The 10874-nt window shown below is 34.2% G+C and overlaps 1 protein-coding gene across 1 annotated transcript in view; it reads left to right on the top strand.

Annotated features, from left to right (window-relative positions):
- Positions 1 to 3268: 3268 nt before the first annotated feature.
- The window catches only part of LOC144442700 (basic immunoglobulin-like variable motif-containing protein), a 29341-nt gene continuing 21735 nt past the window's right edge, over positions 3269 to 10874 (top strand). The window contains exon 1 of the mRNA XM_078132075.1: positions 3269 to 3406. The gene's annotated coding sequence lies outside the window, so the exon portion shown is untranslated. The remainder of the gene's footprint in view (positions 3407 to 10874) is intronic.

Here is a 10874-nt window from a genome sequence, read left to right as displayed (position 1 = left end):
TACCGTTTATCTGACAGAAACAAATTATTTAGTTGTATTGGCTTAATTTGTATGTCCTACCTAATATCTATCGATGTACAAATTCAACAGCGTATGCTGTCTGGTTTCTGGGCATAGTATTTATATATTACATCTATATATAATTGTGTATTTCCAGTTTGAAGCGGTCTAGGAAATGTTGACTCAGTGTCAATATCACAAAAACCCACCATACATATTATCCTGATACTCTTTTTTCCAGCATGAATCAGTCGTTTTTGAAAGAATGATCAAACTTTAAATGTAACGTCGGTTTTCTCAACGTAATCTATTCATGGTACGATTAAACTTGCTTTGGGGGCTTTTTATTTACACTCCATAGTGCCATCGCTTAAACCACTGACCCTCCCTCCTTGGTGGGGGTCTACGCTTAAAAACTAAGCTTAGCGACAACTTCAACTTTCAATTCATCAACTTTACTCACAATGCTTAACGTAGCGGTCAGTTCTCAAGCGGGGGGGGGGGGGGGGGGGGGGGCGTTTAGGTAACGTGTCCAACTTTTGGTAGTTTTAATAACTTGCTTCAACTCGAGTCTCAGATGCGAGATGGATGCTGACTTAAAAACCGGATTTCACTTCGTTTGTCTTATATAGGAATTCTCAAGCATTTGCCAATAATTCTCAGGGTATTAAAATATTCTCAATGCTTTTAGTCTAAACATTCTCTTGAAGTAATAGTTATGTGATCATTACAAACAAAACATACCCTATTGGGAATACCTATTCTTTAAAGATTTTTTTCTAAAGTTTTGGTAGATATTTGAAAAGGAAAACAAGATTAAGTTAGATTTAGCTAGCCATGCCTTGGGCGAACTTTTGACGTAAGATTAGCAAGTGTCAATATAAGATTAACCGTTATATTCAAAGTGTGCTTATTTATGTTCTTGTATTTTCGTTGTAAATTCCCGTCAAATTCTTCACGTGGACATTTTGCCAACAGTTATTACACATTGTATTGATACACAAACCTTTCAATTCTTCCAATAGGTATTTTGCAGCCGACAGTTATTACACATGTAATCTATATTGCCTAGAAACAAAGTAATGATAAATATAGAGAGTATATAAGTACTCGTAGCATTTAGTATGAACAGACTTTGCGATAGATAGGTGTACAGACTTTGCGGTAGATACGTGTACATTCTTTGAGGTAGATACGTGTACAGACTTTGCGGTAGATACGTGTACAGATTTTGCGGTAGATACGTGTACAGACTTTGCGGTAGACACGCGTACGTGTACAGACTTTGAGGTAGATACATATCACAGCGTTCAGTGAATTTACAACTTACTGTCACAGTGTTGAATCTTAAAGTCCTAGTCCAGTCTTGGACATATCCCAATACTTGAACTGAGACTGCTCTCAGACTGGAACTGTGACAGGTCTACGTTTGGGATTGGCCTGTCTCAGGTCAATTCTGTTACCGCTCTCTGTTCCGATCGGAGATCAAGCCCTTTTCAAGGAAAGCTCAAACCTCAAAATTAAAACTCAGTCTGGGACTGGTCCCAATTCCAATCCACATACTGAGGACCATGATTTTCGGTTCTTATCGGGGAACGGTCCCAATTCTATAAATGTGAGACTGGTCCCAGTTTTGGACCGATCCCAGTTCAGAGTCCATGTAAATATTCGTTTTTAATCACATGATGATTCTGCAAAGTATGTCGAGCAAGTCATATTCAGCCTCCTTTATAAATTGATACTTTGATTCGTCATAAGGATAGTCGACATACCTGTTCAAAAATATGGCATATAAGATATAATTAAGTGCATGCCAAGTAACACGAATTGGAGCTACATAAAAAAGCAGAGTCAAAATGAAAAGCAGCTCCTCTCACAGTAATTATGATAATGAGATTGAGACCGAGACTGAGAGTGGTCTCAGACGGGAACTGAGCGGAATCGCCTAGAAGAACTGAGACTGCTCTCAGAATGAAAGTGAGAACGGTCCCAGACTGGAACTAGGACTGCTCTCAGACTCGAACTGGGACAGGTCTAAGAGAGGAATTGGGATATGTCGTTTTCTGTACTACAGCTGTTTCAGAACTAGATTACTAATTCAGTTCACTTACTACTGGCTATGACTATGTTGTCCAGGATAATATAAACGTGACCTCTGCCCTGAACCAACCTGTTTTTAGTCTCGGTTTCTGCACAGACAAGGAACAAATTTCACCTTAAATTATGTGCAGTAACTTTACCGGGACCGGACTCTCCACCACTCGCGCTGCCATGAAGTGAGCCACCAGCGGTGACTCGGCTGGAAACTAACTTATTCTGCAGTTTACTATATAATGGTTAAAGTCATAGTTATATGAAACATACACTAACCACATGCGTTTGATAATACCTTATTTTATAAGTACAAGGATTTGAATTACTAAAGAGACTTGACAAATAGTTGAAAACACTTGCAGTGGTAAGAGTTTTACTTGCGTAGTAGCCAATCACGCGCAATATGAATAGCGCCCTCTAACTTGGAAAAGACAATAAAGAATCAACACACTGTCACACATGGAGGCCACGGGTTATGACACTGGGACACATGACACTGAGAATTTGTTTGTTTACTATGTATAAAAACCAATAAAATTGTGCCTTTTACATTCATCTAGTTCTTTACATGTTCCATCCTTGTAGAATTTCTGCCAAGTCCATGTTTTTTTTACTTTAGTCTTATAACAGAATAATTAGGTTTTATTTGTTAACCTTCTTCATCGATCGAATTCTATCAGCTGTGTTATCTTTTCTACAATATTCTCTTAAATTGGGTTATCTGTTTTCTTATACTGTTTCTCCCTTTTTGCCAATATCAACCACCTGAGTAATCTACCTGTGATTGTATTGTGTCGATATTATTTACTTTCACATATACAGAGAACTTAAAGTAAAATAATTTTGAATTACTGATAAAGAGACTTGACAAAGAGTTCAAAAGACGCTTGCAAGGGCAATACTACTCGTCGAGACATTGATTATTTTGCAGTATGGTATTATATAAGATGGAGGAATTATATCTTTCGAAAAGAAAAAAAATCAAGAAAATAAGGAATATGAATTCCCAATGCTGCAACAAAATGGAGAACTAGAACTTTTTACAACATTAAAAGTTTGAAAAAGTTTCCCAATTCGTGAAGGACGACGGGAAATCGTAAACGGCGCATGTGCACTACACTTGGCAGCCATTTTGAAATTTTGCAAAACAAAACAAACCCAACGAGCCAGTACAGCTACAGTTTGCAACGAGTTGAGCAGCCTGCCAAACAACACCTTGATTTTATACATAGTTACAGAGTCTAACAAGACCAAGTAGTTATAGGAGTCTATAACCATAGAACACACTCGTGTGGACCTCGATTTGCAGTTTGTAAGTATGCTTTACTTTGACAAATTTGTTGTTCTCCCGAAAAAATCAGACACCAATGTCAATACATGAACTTTGTGACCGCACCAGTGACAGCCGAGGCGAGAACGTAAGCCATATCATTACTATTCTTTGGTTCATTGTTATGTATATTTGTCAGCTGTTTTACGACTGGCACCTATCAACGGTGTTGAAACCACAACCAATGCTGTAGTGGAAATAACGGAGCAATTATATAGCGACCATAATTAATTTGATTGGAGTGGCCTTCAGAGTCAGTCTATCGAGACTGTAACGTTATATGGTAATGTAATGCAATACTAAAAGGAATGAATACTTACGTCTCGAAAGCTAACCAAACAATCTATGAATTTCGAAATACTGACAACCCGGAAATGTGACTAAACCCTCTTGTAGAATTCCTGTATTTATATACAAGTTCACAAATAGTACTAGATGACTTGAATCAAAAATATAAGGTAAAAAAAAAACATTCTAATATAGTATAAAAGAATAGAACGTAAATCCGTTAATAGTAATCGAAGCTATAGTTACAGTGTCATGGTATTTCTAAGTGCTTCAAATGAAATGAGAGTCCATGGTCCATTTTGGCGCAATGACAAGTTTAATTTATTTGTCTGGCGTACTTTTATGAGCCATTGAAATGAAAGTGATACAGTGAAGTGTGATAGATAACACTGCTAATTTAGTGACATGTTATCATATTATAAATAGTTGAAATTTAATGAATATGCAGCTGAAGATCCAAGCTCTTTTTGTACTCATTAAAAAGCAACTTACATTTTTCAGTTCAGTCATCAATAAACAATATGTAATACTGCAATAAGTCGCCAAAACTGATTGCAAATTTATAGAGCGCCAGACACTCATCAAACAGGAGGGTACATTTGTTTTATTTTGTTACAAGTGTGTATTTCATCTCGCTGTTGTGCTTTTCTCTAGCATTTTCTTTGGTTTAAAGATTGGGTATCGGCTAACACCTAATACATGTATCTCTAAGCCTGTTTAGGCCTAGAAAAAAAATTGTTTGGTTCTGGTTTATTCCCGACCCCACCTTGTTTTTCACTGCCGACCCTAAACTTTTTTTTATATATTCGGAAAAAAATGAAATATAATCGTGAAAATTGTGAAACCAATAACACAACATAGACCATATGGAACAAGACACTCACTCCCGGAAAAAAATCTACCTACTCCACCTATTCTAAAATTGAGTGTGATTGGAACTGCACATTTTTTTTAGGCCTTTATACATAAGTGGACCAACGACTGGACATTTCAGAATAATAGTCAGGTTAGACTCTGTTTTTCTGGGATGGGATTTTAGGATAATTGACCAAGATACTGTGAAGAGAAAATTCACATGGAAATAGAAGTAAATTCTCACTATTACACCTTTTTGAGTATGTCTATCTGTTTGTATGTCGTATTGACATACATATGTACGTACATGTATGTATGTATGTATGTATGTATGTATGTATGTATATGTATGTATGTATTTATTTGTGTGTGTGTGTGTGTGTGTGTGTGTGTGTGTGTGTATGTATGTATGTATGTATGTATGTATGTATGTATGTATGTATGTATGTCTGTGTGTGTGTGTGTGTATGTATGTATGTATGTATGTATGTATGTATGTATGTATGTATGTATGTATGTATGTATGTATGTATGTATGTATGTATGTATTTTATGTATGTATGTATGTATGTATGTATGTATGTATGTATGTATGTATGTATGTATGTATGTATGTATATACCGTTATCTATGTGATATATACTCATCTGTCACTCATTACTGTCCAATGACTTATATTGAGTATATTTAGGGTCAACAGCTTAAACTAGGTTTGGTCGGGTTCCCAGCAACACATTTTTCTGCCTAATTAGAAGATAGTGTGTGGTCATCGGTAGTTTCATCAAAGAGAGTGTTCATGGACCTAACGAATTAGCAGTCAGGTGTGAATATTGACATTTTATTAACTGGCTCTGGCAAGATGTTTAATATCATGTATTATTCAGCTCAACCAAAACTGCTGCTGCTGCAACATTAAACTCAAATGATATAGCCATTACTGTGAGTGTGAGCATGAAAACTATTTTTTACGACAGAAAACCTAACTTTTCAGTCACAATATTTAATACTGTAAACCTTGAAATTTTCACTGAAGATTTATTTTTACGTATTTCACTGGAAGATGAAAATGCAAAAATAAGTAGTGACTAAAAAAATCTTCCATATATCTTTTTCTACATGAAAACAATATACTGGTCTGGTAATTAATGAAAATTGGTCTTTGATAACTAGCTGAAGACTGAAAAATTGCAAAAAGTTTCTGGGGCAAAATATTTAGATGGAAAAAATAAATACTCAATTCTCATCCACACGGCCACTTAAAAAAAATCAAGTCAGAAAATTTGGACTGTTTGAAAAGAGCGTAATGTGATAGTATAGTATATCAGTAGGAGAAGAGAGTATTATATGGGATTTTGATAAATTTTAGATAAGTTTTATTTTTATTTTCAAAAAAATTAAATAAATAAATCACAAATTGAAAAAATAAATGTCAGCAGCAGAGCTTACTGTAAATCAAATGAAAACTTAAATTCATATTTGATTTTGTCATTAATACTGTCTTCATCCATAATAATTTGATAATATTTTATTTTTGAAATGACAAATGGCTTGAGCCTAGCTAGAAGTATAGAGAAATATGCACATAACAGTGAAGAGAGCACATGCGAACTGGTACAAGTATTAATTCAGGGTTGTCGGTGGCCGAGTGGTTAAACCACTTGCCTCTTACCACTTCAGGGCTTGAACCCATTCAGGGTTTGATTAAATTTACCATGCTGTAAAGTAAGAAGAGTGTCATTCAGTTTGACTCTACCAAATAATGCAAGTTTTCCCTAGGTAAAAATTGTATTATACAATTTAGGGTAATTGTATAATATTGTGAAAAATGACATGCAATTGTCTTGTAGTTTATACAGAAAGGTTGAGCAATAATGACATACGAAACTGTAAAAGTATGATGATATGAGGGAATAATTGTGGTATCAGGTCAAAGGTCAACTACGATTATATCCTTCAAATGCAAGGTTATTAATGTATATCCACATAATGAAGAATCAATTACATATGTGGTATATATTGCTGGTACTTTTCAGTAATTGCATATGGGGACAGGAGAACTGAATTCAATTCCATTCCGAACTGGTTCAGAATTTAGATGGGGACAAACTAAATATCACTTTTAATAACTGTCTTGACGGTTTACTATCATCTGATTTGAAATTGGAATGATTCGATTTTTTTCAGGGTGTGTCTCTCAACAATCGTTTCAAGTAGCCAGGGATCACAGACCTGAATAATTCATTTTGGTCACTTACACATTCACTGCTAGTATACTGAATCGTGTCATCCAATTATTCATACTTGCTGGAATTCATATTTTTGTCTCAGTGCTTGTGAATTTAAATTGGCAATATGGATGAGAATTGGGTAATTATTTTAGATTTTTAATTTATAAGACAATTTTGTCATGGCTTCCTACTTGAAAAATCAACATACCAAGTCCTTGTTTGTAACTCAATAAATTGCAGAAGATTGATATATATGTAAAATGTTTTTTATAAACACACAGTAACAAACCTTTTTACACATTTTTCAGCTTTTTGCAATGTATTGAGTGACAAACACAGACTTGGTCTAAATTGTTTCACATTGATTTTTCAAGTAGGAAGCCATGATAAAATTTTTTATAAATTAAAAATGTAAAATTACTTTCCAATCCTCATCCATATGGCCACTTTAACTAACAAGTAATATTTTCAGTGGTTCTTTTTTGCCTTCTTATATTCATTTGATATTGATAAAAATCATATTAATTTTATGAATACTCAATTTATTTTATGTATTGGGAATATAATGAAATCAATATCCAACCAGCAAATGTCAAATTTGATTATGTTAGATGTGCACTTAATAATAATATACTCTAAGTTATTAAAACAGCAATATAAGTAGATATATTAAAATGAAGGGTATTTTGTTGTGATACAATATATACAGAAATTAAAAGATAAATCTAGTGAAATTAAAGTGTATGATCGATTTCTAATTTCATAGTTTCATTTTATGCCAGCATATAATATGAACAGCCACATACAGTTCACTTATCAAGTACCCACATATTATATATATATATATGTATGTATATATATATATCTCAGAATTTGCCAAGTCTTTGATATGTAAATTGTTTAAGTAAAAGGGAGGGGGGGGGGGGGGGTGTCAAGGATATGGACAGATGAATTGTAAATAGATGTTTCTATATTTACAGTGCATTTGATGGAAACACTTATGCAGATATTTTACCTCCTTACCTACATACCTTTAAAACACTATTATAGCAATGTTGTGAAGGGAAAAAATAATTATCAGTTAGGTTAAAGTTATTGCAGTCTTAACATTAAGGGCTTGTGGTTTTAATATTAATATATAGAGATGATTATTATAAGAATGCTGATATGATTTCATTATATCCATATTAAAATGAGCCGTAAAACTGATCTAATTTGTGTCAAAATCTTCCATCAAAGGAGTTAGTAATACCGATGTCGTGGCCTATACTTGAATTATTGAAATAGACTTCACTAGTCATGTCTTCAGGATTACCTTAGGCCTAAGAAAAAATATTGTTTGGTTCTGGTTACCCGACCCCACCTAGTTTTTCATGCCAACCCTAAACTTTTTTATGTATTCGAGAAAAAAATAAATAAAATCACGAAAATTGTGAAATCTTGCAAGAAATAGTGGATGCGGAAACTGACATCAACTTATAAAGACAATATAAAACTGTTCTTCCAATCTGTAATGACTGTAAGTCTGATGAGAAGAAACTAATAACACGGGGACCATATGGAAAACATTGGAAAACATAACTACCTGAACTAGAAACTTGCATATGAAAAAAAATATATATATATAAAAAATAAGATAAAAAAAATCTATCTACCCCACCTTCTCTAAAATGAGTATTATTGGAACCACACAATTTTATTTTGTTAGGTCTTACTAATTAATATTCTACTTTTAAATCTTATCAGTCGTGTATCTACTGGTTAGTTGTTGTCACTCTGCTGACATCAGACCATGGACGAATGGAACCTGTTTTTCGTCGTTTTTTATGCTATGCAATGTTTGGTGTGGGAGGACCACAATGGAAATAAGTTGTTAAAACTTTTTTGTGTTAACCTCGGCAAAGGTATTCTGTGCTGTATTTGTTTGTTTGTGAAAGCTGTAGTGTTATTTCTGTTTTTTGTTTTGTGGTTTCCTGAATATTTTTTGCCAAATACAATCAAATCAAATCAGAAACAGGGAAAGTAAACTAACAACTGAATTGGATTAATAACATTTAGCACAGCATGTTGGAAGTACACAGACTTGTATTACATTCCATCATTTGATAAGAACAGTTTTATGACCACTTTACATAATAGTTCATGTTCACAAACAAATTTCCAGTTCCCTACATTTCACATGGACATAAAGAAGCCATAAAACTGCTCTTATCAAACCATGGTGTGTAATACAAGTGTTTACTGTTCTACCATGCTGAGCCAAGTGTTATTAATCCAATTCAATTGTTTACTTTCCATGTTTGTAACAGGTTTCGTTTGTCCTTGTATTGGTCAACATCAGTTGTACATGTATTAGAGTGAAAGTCCTGTAGTTAGTGTGGATTCTAGGCTGTCCTGTTCTACAGTATAACTGAGAAATGAATGTCCTGCAGTTAGCATGAATGCCATGCTGTTCAGTTCTACAGTATAGGAACTGAAATATCTTGTAAAAAATGGGGAAAGATTTCCCGATTGTTTTCACTAATATTTCAAGAACCACAGAACCAGTGATATAGATACCTAGGACTTACAACAACCAGTGTATAAATCTTGTACTTTCAGTTCAAATGTATACAAGTCAGCTTGTATGTGTTGTGTAATACTATGACAGACCCCCCATGACACCTGAGTTTCAGTGTGTATACTCGGGGTATTTGCAATAGCGCATACAGTGTTCCCTGTGCCCGTACTTTCATAAGTGTAGCAAGTGAAAGTGCAGCAGAAAACACTGCAAGCATGAGTATAAATACCCACACTGTAACTCACATGGCATGTGGGTTCTGTTATTATTACATATATTTATCAGAAACAGGAAATTTCCATAACAATCATACAGCGCAATCACACAATTTCGCGTGTAGCAAACAATAGCGTCCTCATTTGTAAATCAGTTGCATGCAAGTATGCAATAATGTTTTCAGTATTGCACTGCAGTGAAAATACTGCTAGTATGGGCACAACCAGTGCAAGTAATCTCTGGTACATATGTAATAATTCGTCAGGCTGTACATATTTATCTTGTAATAAAATCAGACATAGGTTTGATAAAGTACAGTTGTTACATGATAAATGACATTGCCAACATCTTTTTTGTAGTGGGCTGGATAGAACTCATCAATCATTCAAATCAAATATAACTTAGCAACACTGTGTGAAAAATTAATCATTGATTGTTTCTGTTCTTACATAATATACATGTAATATAAAAAATTGTCATTGGAAAAGATTCTTAATTAATTGCCCAGTTTGAAAAACGATTAAAAATTAGGTGTGAAAAACAGTTTTCTAATGAAAATGTTGGTCCAGAATTAAAGAATGATCCCCTGTAATCCATATCATTAACTTATATTAATTAGTCTCTGTAAGGATCTTTTTGAAATGTCATTAACATTTTCATATGATCTCATCTAATTAGTGTTAGCGTTCAAGGGTGAACAAACCATTTTGTGAACTGGTGGTCCCTGGACCAGTGCCTTAAAAAATCCAGTGGTCCTGCTGAAAGAATTAGTGGTCCCAGGTCCCGCTGATGTGAAACATTAAATCTTGCCTATGAATCTGTATATTCAGATGACTTTTTAACATAGTTATTAACAGTAAGGTACTGGTCCAACGGACCAGACAAGGTAAAATTTGTGTGGTCCGCCCAAAAAAATCGCTAGTCCCAGGACCAGTGGATTTGTTCACCCTGGCGTTGTTGTGAAGAAATTGTGTCTCAGATACTGTAATGATATATAATGTAGGAGCAACCATTATGACAATCTACTGATAAGATAACATCATTGTGTGAACCTGGAATTGAAACCCTTGCCTTTATTAAAGTGTCACTGGCTATATTTTGAAGTTGAACAATATATTTTTTTTTACCTTCATTATTTTGTTTTAGGCACTTACATGTAAGACATTGATGATTATCACCAAAACCTAGCAACCTCCTATAAATGTACACATTGTTGACGAATGAGTAATTGGGTTTGTACCTTATTCTTGACTGTTTTATACATATAGCAAACTAGTGTATACAGTACCATCAATTATTAGGT

This window comes from Glandiceps talaboti, chromosome 11 (assembly GCF_964340395.1).
Source record: "Glandiceps talaboti chromosome 11, keGlaTala1.1, whole genome shotgun sequence".
Taxonomy (NCBI): Eukaryota; Metazoa; Hemichordata; class Enteropneusta; family Spengelidae; genus Glandiceps; species Glandiceps talaboti.
This window is presented reverse-complemented; position numbering and strand designations above follow the sequence as displayed.